The sequence below is a fragment of the Diadema antillarum genome, unplaced genomic scaffold, assembly GCF_040938485.1.
Source record: "Diadema antillarum isolate AM-2024a unplaced genomic scaffold, OU_Dant_1.0 seq00000292_RagTag, whole genome shotgun sequence".
In the NCBI taxonomy this organism is placed as follows: Eukaryota; Metazoa; Echinodermata; class Echinoidea; order Diadematoida; family Diadematidae; genus Diadema; species Diadema antillarum.
The window spans coordinates 255614-269161 of record NW_027271318.1 but is presented as its reverse complement, the minus strand read 5'-3'; positions in this window follow the sequence as shown (position 1 = coordinate 269161).

Sequence of the window (13548 nt, the reverse complement as noted above, 5' to 3'; positions counted from 1 at the left end):
ATCTTTTTCTTCTTCCTTTTAGTTCCCTCCCACTTTTTATATTCTAATCTACAATTTTGTGTCGGAACAGTATTTTATAGGACAGCGAATGACTTACAGACTCCAGATATCAGCGAGCTTGCCGTCGTAGTTCCTTCCCGCCAGGATCTCGGGGGCCGCGTAGGCGTAAGAGCCGCAGAACGTCGACAACATGTTGCAGCGGTTCGACGGGAAGCGACAGGCGAATCCGAAATCTGCTCACGTTGATTAGGAACAGTGATTAGAAAGATAGAGAAGATAGATAGATAGATAGATAGATAGATAAGAGAGGGACAGGAGTGAAGTGGTTATCGGATGTAGGCTACGCCATTATCTCGAGGGTGACAGGCAGAATTGGTTTGATCAAAGCCGATAATTGAGATGATAATGATCAAATTGAAGACAATAAAAAATGAACCAACATTTAGGAAATGCATTTTTTCTCCAAACTCAATTATACAATTTATTGTGGAATAAGTTTGAGACGAGTTTCCAGAGTAGTGTTATTCTCTTACCAGCTGAAAGTTATATGCAGATGAAAAAGCAGGGGGTCCTCGGAAAAGAGGGAATTTACCCTTAAAACAATGAAAATTATTCAAATTTTGCTCACCTGATATCTTGACATTCCAGGACTCGTCGAGAAGTATGTTTTCGCATTTCAGATCTCTGAAAAAAAACAAACCCGAACAAACCAAGAATATCTACAATGTAAAGTAGCTAAGAGCTGCATCAAATAGTGAGAAAGCATTCAAATTCTGAGTCTCTCTACAGCTACATGTGGCTTTCTAATAGATTGTGGTCCATTCTTTCGACTAAGGGCTGACAGATGATATGCATGAATTTTAATACTCTCTAACAGGACTAGAGTGGACTGGGACCCAGTTATATATATCATATTTCGTCAGACGTCTCCCATCACTGTAAACATTGCAACTTATAGTCCGTGGTATTAAGGTATTGGCACTGGTCAAACAAACAGACAGACAAACAAACAAACAAACAAACAAAAACCAACAAAACATCAACAAATCAAGCAAAAACACAAACGTAACAATAAAACTGCGATCGGATGCGACAGCAGTAGGAACAACAACAGCAACAAATTGAAGATGATGCAATATCATCCTTGAGCTGAAGTTAGAGCGACAACAGTATAATGAAGAGCTTGCTTCCAGAAGGCGCTAAATACATCATTTTTCAATGGATTTAGCGCCTTTTGGATGCAAGCTTTTCATATCTTGGCATTATGCTATCTACCGTAGACGAGAAATGACTATATAGCGTACAGCGTACAATGTATATCACTGTCTATTGGTCATAATGCAAAAAAAAAAGTGCACACAGCCTAAAGCAGCACTTATCTGTTCGAGACAACCAGCAAATCGTTAAAGGGTAATCGTCATTTCCCTGTACGAAGCACTTCTTTATCTTCAGTTACTATCTTCAGCTGATGTACACTCTTTGTATATACTTTAAAAAAATTACAATTATGTTTTCTTCATTTTGTCTTCTTCATTTTGTTACTCATTATCACATGTATTTTATTAATTTACGTTTTTGCAATTATAGGGAATTCATCCCGCAAAAATTGACCCTCCTTTGTAAGTCATAATCCAAGCCCCATAAAATGTTTCATCAAGTAAAAGCAGACAACGAGGTGACAGCTTATACCGCAATGTGTTATCATCCCTCTTCCTTCCTTTTAAAGGAGGATGTACAGTTATAGGATGGAGAAAGGCGGAGACGCCACTGTACCTGTGAACAACATTCAGACCGTGGCAATACGTCACACCGCCCATGATTTGCCGAAAGAGCTGCCTCGCTTTCTCTTCGTCTACGGCTAGCCCCGTCTCCAGGACGCTGTCGTTGATGTAGGACAGGATGTCACCGTTGGCGGCGTACTCCAACACCAGATAGATGCCAAATTCACTCCGGAAGAACTCGTACAGCTGGATCTGTCAATTATCGTGTCATATCACATCAATATCATGGTATTATTATTTCCGTGTTTCATTCTCATCTCCCTTTTAATTTTTTTCTTTAATGTTGGAAGAAAAAGGTCAGGTTGCAATCGAATACAATTCATTGTGTTGTCTATCAAAATCGATTCTTGAAATCAAATTGTCCAACTTGAAATACGTGACAGCCACAAAGTTCTCGTAAAAGTTATAGCAAACTTTTATATGATACATACTTTGAAACGTAGGATGATATTTTACTTCACCAAAGCAGTTTGTATATGACCGTCATGAGAATCTTGAATAGCATCAAACGTCAACAAAAAAGAATGTAAATCAATGCTGTTTACATACGTGCGCAAGCTATTAAAAAGTGTGCCATGCTTTGAATTGCTATAAGTCATTCTTCTTTTTCATCTTCGTCTTTAAACATCATCTTCGTCATTAAACTTGGTTTTCGTCTTTAAACAGCTTCAGAGTCGATATCAGTTACAAAAGAGGAAAGCAAACTTTATTCGTATGACCCGTAAATACTGCATAATTGAATTGTATCAACTGCTTGGGGTACTCCAAAGCGTTGTATCGTTGTTCTCGGTCGTAAGGGATCTGTGAGAGGGTTGTTTTTGTGTATGTTTTATGTTCTTTCATTTTACTCTACGTTTGACGATTCCACTGACCAAGTTGGCGTGTTTGTAGGTAAGCTTCATGGCGTCGATTTCACGTGGCAAAAACTTTTTCAGGTATTCTGACGGCGCGTCACGTTTTGAGATGATCTTGATGGCTACCTGCAATGTTGCAGATACATAGAAAGACAAATGAAACAAACCGAAGACATGACTATTGGCGTTCATACGGGAAGATTTTAAATAACGAGCCTTTCTTCAAATCTGTCTGACGAATCCATCCTCATAAAACAGTCTGACGCCTTCTTTGTGCATTGTATTTATACTGGGCCTATAGGTGGGGCTATACCCAAGCCAACTGAGATGAGGGTGATGGGGATTTACCATGCTTATAGGTAATAATGGAAAGATGACATTAACAAGAATCATGGACTCCAAATACAACGAAGTTCTCGGGACCGGCGGATTTCTTTCGTTATATCCGAACAGTTAGGTACATTAAGATAGTGATTATGTACATAATGATTTTAGGAACTTAACTTTTACTTCGTTGTAACGAGAATTTCATTATAACTGTGTTCGTTATAAGGGGAGAACACTATACTGATATTGTTATTATCACAATCGTTCCTGGAATTTGACGAATGAACTTATAAGGTATATAAGACTTTGTATCACCCCTCGAGCATCGCATCATCAAAAGTCCAAGGAGAATCATCATTGTGTCATTAAAAAACCCCGAATATCGTTGGAAATGAAATTATCGATGCGGCCAATATCGAGCGAGAATGACAAGAAGGAATCGAAAATAATATTCCAGAACAGATGGATACATTATTTTATCAGTGGCGGATCCAGACGGGGGCACACCAGACTCCCCCCCCCCTTTATCTTAAGTTAAAGCAAAAGAAATAAAAAGAAAAAAATGGAGAGGGGCGCGTGCACCCTTTTAATGTTGTAAAGGCAACCCCCCCCCCCACACACACACACACACTTTTACGGAATTCCTGGATCCGCCCATGCTATACTGGCTTATTCTCTTACATCAAAAAGATACTAAAACAAAACAATTCTAAACAAAAATGTAGTTAGGAACGCAAGAATGTATATATGATTTAAAGACTAGGTATACCATGTTGTGTCCTTTGGCGCTGAGGTCGTCCTGCAGTTTGGGGTTTCGGTTCATCTTCCGCTCCATGACGCGGGCTAACTTGACCTTTGCGTAGGTCCCTGAGCCCAGCGTCTTGTCGGAAAGGATGTAGCCGTGTCGCCGGCAGTCTGCCGCTTCAATGGTGGTGTGGTCCTTTAACGAAGTCGGGAAAGACGTATACATCTTGCTCTTGCATTCCATCATCGACATGCGTCATGAGTTTTCATAAAACTATTTAACTATTCTACAAAAAATAAATGTTCTGCAAGTCTATTGTCAAGATATACGTATATACATGTAGTTGAATGTTTTCATGAAACCATTAATCTATACAAAAGAAATGTTCTGTAAGTCTATTGCCAAGATATAGTTGAATGTTTTTCTGAAACCATTCAACTATTCTACACAAAATAAATTTTCTGCGAGTCTATTGTCAAGATATAATTTAATGTTTCCATGAAACCATTCAACTTTTCTACAAAAACAAATTTTCTGCGAGTCTATTGTCAAGATATAGTTGAGTGTTTTCATGAAACTATTCAACTATTCTACAAAAAGACATTATTACAAGTCTATTGTCAAAATATAGTTGATAAAATCTATTATCAAATGGATCACGAATCGAATGAATACTCGGTAGATAAGAGAACCAATGGTAACAAACATCATGGTGCTTGATGCACTATTAAGTCTCCGCAATATGTCGCTGAAGAAAGAGCCTTATCTTTGTGGAGAGTTGGCCATTTTGATGGCGTCATTTCTAGTAGATATATCATATCAGCATCATGGTAAAAAATCCACAAAGAAAATCACTGTGTACTAAACCGCACGTGGCATATTGAAGGCGATTTACTTGTGTCGCATTTAAGTTCATAGGTCCTTAACCATCTTCAAAACAGGTCATATACCGAGATCAGAACAACCATCATTTATGATTGTCAACAGTATTGAACAAAATACAAGAATGAGAATCTTGACATATTATGTTTTATTAATGTTTAATGTTAGTATGTTAATAAGACATTTCAGTCTGCGGACTAAGGGTTCTATTCATCCTGCGTAATAAACAGAATTGTATTGAATCTAACTGAAACGCGTTGAAATTGAAATGCATCTGTGCAAAAATCTCATTCATTGAAGCATAGCGTCAAAAAATATGTGATTGCTAATATTTTTCCACGACACAAACACAGTGCCACCATCATAAGTGTGGTCGTCAAACTTGAAGAAGAGAAGTTTGCTAAAAAATTTGGAAACACCGCTTGCACAGAAATATTCATCTCTCTAAAATGCAAATGAGTGCATGATATTTTCCCAGTACAACTTACGGTTGCCATGCCGCAGAATGAGAGCGTGTTTTCAATTACGTTGTACCCTTTCCTTGAGGGTTTTCGTTGAGTCAATGAGCTGTAGACATTTTATGCCAGATTCTCTCCTAGTCCATTTTTACGGGGGGGGGGGGGAGGGGAGGGGGAGGGGAGAGGTGCAGAAGAGGGAGAAAGGGAGAGAGAGAGAGAGAGAGAGAGAGAGAGAGAGAGAGGAGAGAACTTAAATTAACAAGAATTGTTACGACGTTGTCATCCTCTTTATTGAGAAACCTGTTGTAATAATGATTAATTCAAAAAACAATGCTAGATATATTAATTTATCGGGCTGCTTACTGAAAACACACACTTCTCATGTTTCCATCATTCAAAATGACAACAGTATTTGCTTGTTTTGTTAATATAATCTAAAGAGCATTCATATCGCAGCCTACTCCTACATAACTCCGGACATACTACTTCATTTCATTTCGACGTAACTGTTCCTTTAAAGTTTGACGATTATTACATTTATCTGAGTAGACATGGTAAACATCGGGGACGTGATAGAAATGACAATCAAATAAAGGAGCGTCTCATACCACGTATCGACCCCGCGCTTGTCCGAAAAAGTGCAATGACTGGAAAGAGAGGGGAAAAAAGGGTCTCATAATCGAGTTTTACCACGGAGCACTGCGACAGATTGCTAACTAACAGGGTGACATTATTAGTCGTGAACTCATTATGGGTCGATTACTTGAAAGTTGTGATTCAGTCATCTAAATTAATTTAGATAATGCAATTTCCATCTGCGTTTAATTACATCACTAGTTCTATCGGGCATTCGACGTTTCAAGACAAGACAGCAACAAAAAACATGATAACGGGCAGTGATTACGACATTCATAATGCATGTTCGACCTTACTTCCTAATACTACCTTTATTATCCTATTCTATGATCCTAAACAGTTTTCAGACGACAGTAGAAACTCTGATGTATACATGTTATCCATGATTATGACATGAGTGCGTAACACGAAGCACTCAACGAACTGCATTTATAAATGATTATACACTCATACTTTTCCCAGCTAGTTACTTGACACTATTTGATTAAACAGTGGGATCTTCAACATTGACACTTGCAGTTAGTAATTTGGTAACTAAAGATTTGCCTGTGGACAGTGTCCAAGTGCCGTGTGACATGATTAAAAAAACCCCCCAAAACCAAACATTCAAAGTGTATTCTATATGTGCTGAAAACTTACTGTCAACGCCTTCAAAACTCGTCATAGTCTTTTTTTTTTAAATTTTCTGATTATTTCGCCTGACATCAGGATATCAAAATTCTATTCATGGAGACCTTGACGGATCTTGAGATGCCCTCACCTTCTAGAGTAATTCACAAATTTTACAAGCTATGTTTTTTTCGTGAATTCCTCTTGTCCATGTAAAGTTATGAATTAAGATTGTATTGCTTACTTGTCTATTTATCCAAACCAGACTTGATATCATTATGATACCTGTATTCATGTTTTGTTGAAAATTACGAGATTGAAAGTTCCTTTTGATGTTATGTACGCATGTAAGCGTTATGTATATACTTTGTATTACTTTATATGGAAATAAAATCATTTGAATTGAATTGAATTGAATTGAATTGAATTGAATTGAACTCCTTGCCTATAAGAACAGAAGCATCCTTCAACTATTGCGTATTAGAGGGGGGGGGGGGGGGGCAAGTTGAACAAGTTTGTAATGACACTCTAAACATGCTAAACATAGAATCATAATTACTTGACATGATCTTAAGCAATCGAACTGTATTTACTTACCAGTATAATCAGCTCCAGGATGTTTAACTTCGTCAACACCACCTACTTTCCCGTTTTATGCAAATCATACGATTGATATGGAATTTATTGTTATTTGCATGTTGTTTTCATTTTCCCCTGATGTAATGAATTAAATGCCTGAGTCAAATACACTGTTGATATTGTTTCGTGTGGCCCAGAATGAAAACATTGTTAGATACTCTCGTATGTTGTTGTGCAGTGACGTCAGAATCCATGGGTATGACGTCATTGAAACACTGGTTACGTGACGCGTACGCGCCCAACGCGTATTGGTGAAGCGCGCTCTGAAGTGGGACTTCCCCACTAATATCAACCACGTGGTATCAACAATCCTGTTTATTCTAATGTACAGTACGTTAGGCAGCCGCAGGCCGCTGACTCCGTACAATGGCAGCTGGATCCCCCATCTTTTGATTTTTTAACTTTCGTACTTTCGCTTACGAGTATTTAAAGGGCAAGTTCACCTTAACATACATCATACATGTAGATCGAGTTAATGCAGCGACGTCAGTGGAACACATCAGTAAAAGTAAAAGGAAAATCGGACAATCTGTTGAAAAGTTATGAATTCTTGAACTTTCTGCGCAGCCACTACTGGATGAGAAGACAACTACAGTATAAACATTATTTTTTTTTTAATGTTACGTGCGAAGAACGATAGGCCTATTATAAGGAAAGTGTAAAGGGGATTCCGCAAAATTCCATTTCTTTTTGAAAAAGTACACATTCCCTCGACTTGTTACTGACGTATTATGAGGGGAATATTACATTACCTTTGACGTTAATTCGGTATGATTACGGTCATTTTACCATGTATAATTGAAATCAAGACAACGGCATTGTTTCGTCACATTACGTACCATTCCACAAGAGGATACCAAACGAATAGCGGGCCTACGCTCGCAGTATGTCGTTGTGTCTGTGTAATTATTCTTGAAGATGTATGTTAATACATGTTAAGTGTGGGCGCTGTGGCATAGTGGGGGTGCTGTGGCATAGTGGATAAGACTCTCGACTCCCGATCGGAGGACCCGAGTTCGAGTCCCGCCCAGTGCTTGCGTCCTTGGACAAGATGTTGTACCCACCACGTCCCTCTCGACCCAGGTGTATAAATGGGTACCTGGCAACGCTGGGGTAATAATAATGACAGGGCCCTCTGGTAGAGCAGTGGCAACACTGAAGAGGCTACCCTGGGTAAATAAGACCTTATTATTAATACGCGCTCCTGCAGTAACATTTTTCAAAGGAGCCCTCTAGTGGTGCGGGAACGGCATAAAGCTGCAGGAAAGTTCTGCTTACAACGCATGTAGTTACTTTTTTTTTTCAGATGAGTTAGAGAAATCTTCACATTTCCCGTAATAATCAAGACTATAACGATAGTAAGGAATTTCTAGGTTAAGTGTTGTTATTATTTCAGTTTTTAAGGCGAGTGTCTTAAAGTTTGTTAGTTTCGACTCTTTCAGTCATCTGAATAAGGATTATGAACTACAAACTGCAAGTTTCAGGTTTCTTTAATCTTTATTGTTCAAGACCTTGTTATGAAGGCACAAGAAAAGGGTAACAGTCTCGAAGTTCATCAACAGCATAACATGTTTCAATAACCAACTACTACAATGAAACCTGATTTTCAAGTGTCCAGAAATTAAAACCCTGTTGACACCGAGGTGACCCTGCTTATTCAAACACAATTATTTTTCACTTGCCTTTCCATTATAGGCAAGAATTTTCCCGGCAGGAAACAGAAAGACACGTATCATAATGATAGGGATTGCCGCCCTCTTTTGTCAAAATTGATGCAGAAATTAGTGATGAATGAGATGTCTGGGCCAGCACAGAACCGTCGCTTAGCATAGGCTCGGATCACGGTACGTGAGAGGCGCGATCATGACTTCGCACTGTTTTCACACGGAGTAGTCATGTGACACGCTCAAGCAATTTCACAATCTGACGAAGAAAACAGACGGAGTTTGAGTGGTTGAGTCATGTAAAATAACGGAGGGTCATTAGCGCAGGTGGGTGGCAACAACAAGCTCCGAGAATATCGAGGTGGACAGGTTCCTGAAGAAGAGACGTGTTCGTGCCTAGGGTCAAGAGTTCGGGTCTCAACAACGGGTAAGATGTTATTCGGGTAGACGTTTTGTTGGGATGTAAACACTGCGGTTTCTCCGCGGTTCATTATGAAGAAATATGGTATGTAGTAGGGAAGGGGAGACACCTTTTCCCCGACCAGTTGCCACTTACTGTTGCAAGTGCGAATGGATGCGTAGTGTGCGAACTTGGGTTCAGTGAAGTGTGTATCACTATCAGTACAGTAGGTTTAGTGACATAGGCCAACACCCAATAAAGTAGTAATATCACATTAATTTATAAGGACTGTTTGTAGGAATCTACAGAGGGCAATTTCAACTAACTAGCCTAAGAGTAAGATTAATGTTAGACTTGAGGTCTAACGTTACTTTTATAGAACTGTGTGTGGTTTATTAAAAGGCAAATGTACTTAAAATCTAAATGTAAAGCTACAGATTTGTGATGCTATCCATGCACTTACAATTGTCCATGTACTGCATCTCTAAACTAGAGACAGAGTCTGCTCTAGTTACTAGAGTAATTGTAGCAGTATGCACCCTAACCCCGGGACGCTCCGTATACACAGTTACACACTGTGGGAGCGTCCTGAGTCAATAGAGTGCTATATCGGTAAGCTTGAAAAACATACACAGTCTGTCACAGATTTTCGCACCTCCGTAGGTTTCGAATATCACGAGGAAAAAACGTACTTTTATAGTATACATAAGATTCTTATCTAATTAATACCCTTCGTTCACCTTGTTCTTGTTCACATTGGTCCAATGATCTTGAAAAAAACGTTTTTTTCACGGCCATATACGGGTCCGTAGTCCTTGCTCCCCATCCCATTCACCATTTTCGAAATCAGTATGCAGTACACTGCGCACGTAAATATTCATGTGCTGGCGGAGTCGCAATGCGTTTAGCCTTCTGACAAGGCGTGCGCGCGCGCACCCACCCAGAAAGCAACGCAATATACAGCGAGAGGGTTTGCCAACAGTATGATAAGGCCTTGCCACAAAGCTACACGACTTGATGGCCAGCGCATGCGCACAAATCTCAAATCCATTTACTGTATAAGATGTAGTTCTCCCGAGTTCCTCTCGACCGAGTCGCATTTAACTCATCAAACCGAGCAGAAAGGGACTATTACCAGAACCAAAAGTTGAACGCAGTCAGTCTTCAACATTACATCTTCACCTGTAAGTCTTCATATTGCGGAATTTTTGCGATTTCATATTGATTTTTAGGCGCTATACTTCGCCTGTCATGATCATGTCTGCTACAATGCGCAGCCCCAACACTGCGTGTTGGGGCTGGTCGCAGTTATATGCACCCATGAGCCCGTTCATGGCAGGTAGAACCTACAACATATTTGGTAATATACTGCTAAACACAACGACCCACTCTAGAGTAACTGCGTCAGTAAGCGGCCGTGCAGCCGTTCGCGGCAGGTACAACATACACAGTAATATACCGCTAAACACAGCATTGCACTGTTACATGCACACTACACATATACTAACACACTAGCAATCAACAAAAACCAACCGATAAAATGGGCACGATCTCTTACGAAAGTGAAATTTTCTCACCTAAATGAGAACATATTGCATCCAAAATAAAATTTTCGGTACTTCTTAACATAACGATTAGGAAATAATGGTCCAAGAATCTTGATTTTTTGTTGTTTTTCCGATGCTCATGGATTTTGAAAACATATCCTCACATAAAATAGAACTTTCGCGAGCCGATGTGGGCCGCCATTTTTGTTTGGAAAGTGGATGTTACCATCGAAAAAATTCAGAAAAACACGAGAAAGGCATAAACAACACCGCCAGAATTGCGATCTTGTTTGCGGCCAATACATGTGCGCCCGCTATTTTCATGTGCTTTCGCAATGGGAATTGGGGCTTACGCAATGTTCGCGAGACATGTGAAGGCGTTCAGCTAAAGATCGCGGAGCTTGCACGTATTGCATAGGGATTGTACATCGTGCGGCAAGCAGAAATACTACAAAACGTCGCATATCGCCCTTATCGGCGAAAATTGTGCCGGGTTTTACCCTGGTAAATCATGAAAACTGCGTTGGTCAATGGTAAATTTCTTTTATGAAAACAATTGCGTTAATGAATAATCTTGTCTATGATATATGAAATGGTTGAAAATAATTTGCCTGATTTGTTTACAATTTGGAAAAACCCTTAACAATGCTTAAACTGCCGCAAACGGAATATTTTACTCTATCATACATGCATACCGTACCATAACAGAGACTCCAACCCCATCAAGCACCTTCTGATCTGGAGATTCTCCCGCCCGAAAACCCTAGCACACGGGAGACTCCAAGTTGACGTGTGCGAAGCGCGAAGTTCCTAGGGTTCTAGATCATGTTCTTTGGTGCTATCTAAGGCTTATTTTTTCAACATACGATAGCAATACAATTGTAAGTGAGAAATCCTTTCCACTGGGAGACAGAGCCAGGGCGGGAGAAATCAAATCTCAAGCGGGAGAACAGGAGATTTTGCAAAAATAGGTTTTCGGCGGGAGATCTCCCGTCGAAAACGGGAGAGTTGGAGTCTCTGCCATAACTGCACCAGCGACCCCAACCCGTACCGAGTCGGGGTTGCATGGCAGCCCTATGGCTATCGAAGAAACGCCTGATACGGCTGAGCATTTTGGTGACCAGAGACCAAAATACAGGGTTTTACACTGAAAATCATAGCCGTACTGTTAGATAAGATACTTACAATCAGAGCCGCCGAAATCAATTTACAATACGATCTGTTTTAAGAGCCCAGTGAAAGATTTTATCCAAGGTTTTAGTCTTTCCGCACTTCGTATTGTAGTACAACTTACACAGCGCATGCGCCAACAGCCTTGCTGTCGATTGGGTATGGCTAAAACGTAGCACATTATGATACACAATGTATGCGTGTGGAAAAAAAAAAACAGGATGGCTTGCTGAGAACTGAAATGAATATTCATTCGCGCATGCGCAGATAATTTTATTTATGTGATATGTTCAAAATGGCGATTTGCATCTCGCGGAGATGGTCTCAAAGATGATGACGATTAATCTTGTTTTTGGAGGTAATGGTGAGTGATACATAATATTCAACAATATGGTATTACAGCATGTGGCTTTTCGTTGCGAATCCAAGTGTCATTTTGAACGATGAGTTGTTTACTGAATTGCAAGCATCGTAGTGCACTTGATTACTTCACTAAATTGCATACAAGTCTTCGGGGCGCTGTTACTGGTTACAGCGCCCCGCGCCGGGGTTAACCGTACCACACATATACTAGGACACTACCAATCTACAATAAACAACCAATAATTTGGGCACAATCTCCAACAAAAGTGAAATTTTGTCACCTAAATGACAACATATCGCATCCAAAATTCTATTTTCAGTATTTCTTAACATCACAGTTAAGAAACAAGGGTCTACCTAGGGAACTGGATTTTTTTTGGTTATGAAAACATGTCCTCACGTGAAATAGAATCTTCGCGAGCCAATGTTGGCCGCCATTTTGTTTTCTGGAAGTGGATGTTACCATTGAAAAAAAGCAGGAAAATGTGAAAAGACAACAACACTGCCAGAATTACGATCCCTGTCTGCATTCGGTGCATATGTACGCCAGCTATTTTCACGTGCTTTCGCAATGGAAATTTATAGCACTTATGCAATGTTCGCGAGCCATGTGAAGGCGTTCAGCTGAAGATCGTTTCACACACACACAAAAAAAAAAAAGTGGTGTAAACAGTAAGTATGGCTGACAGCAGGGGACTAGGGCTTTTTTTAAATCATACAGATTGTAGCACAGATGTATGAAGTTAGTACCGGTACTTTCATAACTAATTTTAAGAGGAATATTCTTCATTATTCTGCTAATAAATAATGGGAAATTATGTTTGCACAGAGCCAATATGGAAGTTGTAAATGCCTTTGTGCAAATTCACAAAATGTTTTATATTGTCTACAAAATGTTGATTTTGTAGGGACACGAAGAGAAACACTATGAGATGTACTTGTAAGTTGTATTAAAGAGATGGCATATAACCATATACAGTGGAGTGGAAACTTGTTGCAAAGAGGTTGGATACGGCATACCGGTATCTTCTTAATATACAGTGATAAGGTGATATTGCAGGTCAAAACCTTTTTATTCCCATGTTTTTTGGGGGGTTTTTTTTAACCTTTATATAGGTCTAGTGAGAAACCTGGTGTAACAAGGTAATTGTCATGGTTTTCATGGTCTAATTAGGCCTATAACATGGTTCCTCTGTAACATAACTTATCAACAGGGCATCTATGCAGGAGCAGTTGGATATCTTGTTGGATGAAGCAGATGTTTTTTTCTAGTCTGTTTTTCTGATGTTGATAAGCTCTTTCAGGGCTACAGTACTTACAACCACTGTAGTCATCCCTTATGGGGGAAAATGACTTGCAATAGCTGATATGTCCATGTCCTCCAGACAGATCCAAATTTGACCACAAAAGTTGACATCAGCCCAGGTATTTTTATCCTTTCTTGTTTTCTCAAACTATGTGTCAGTGTTTGTA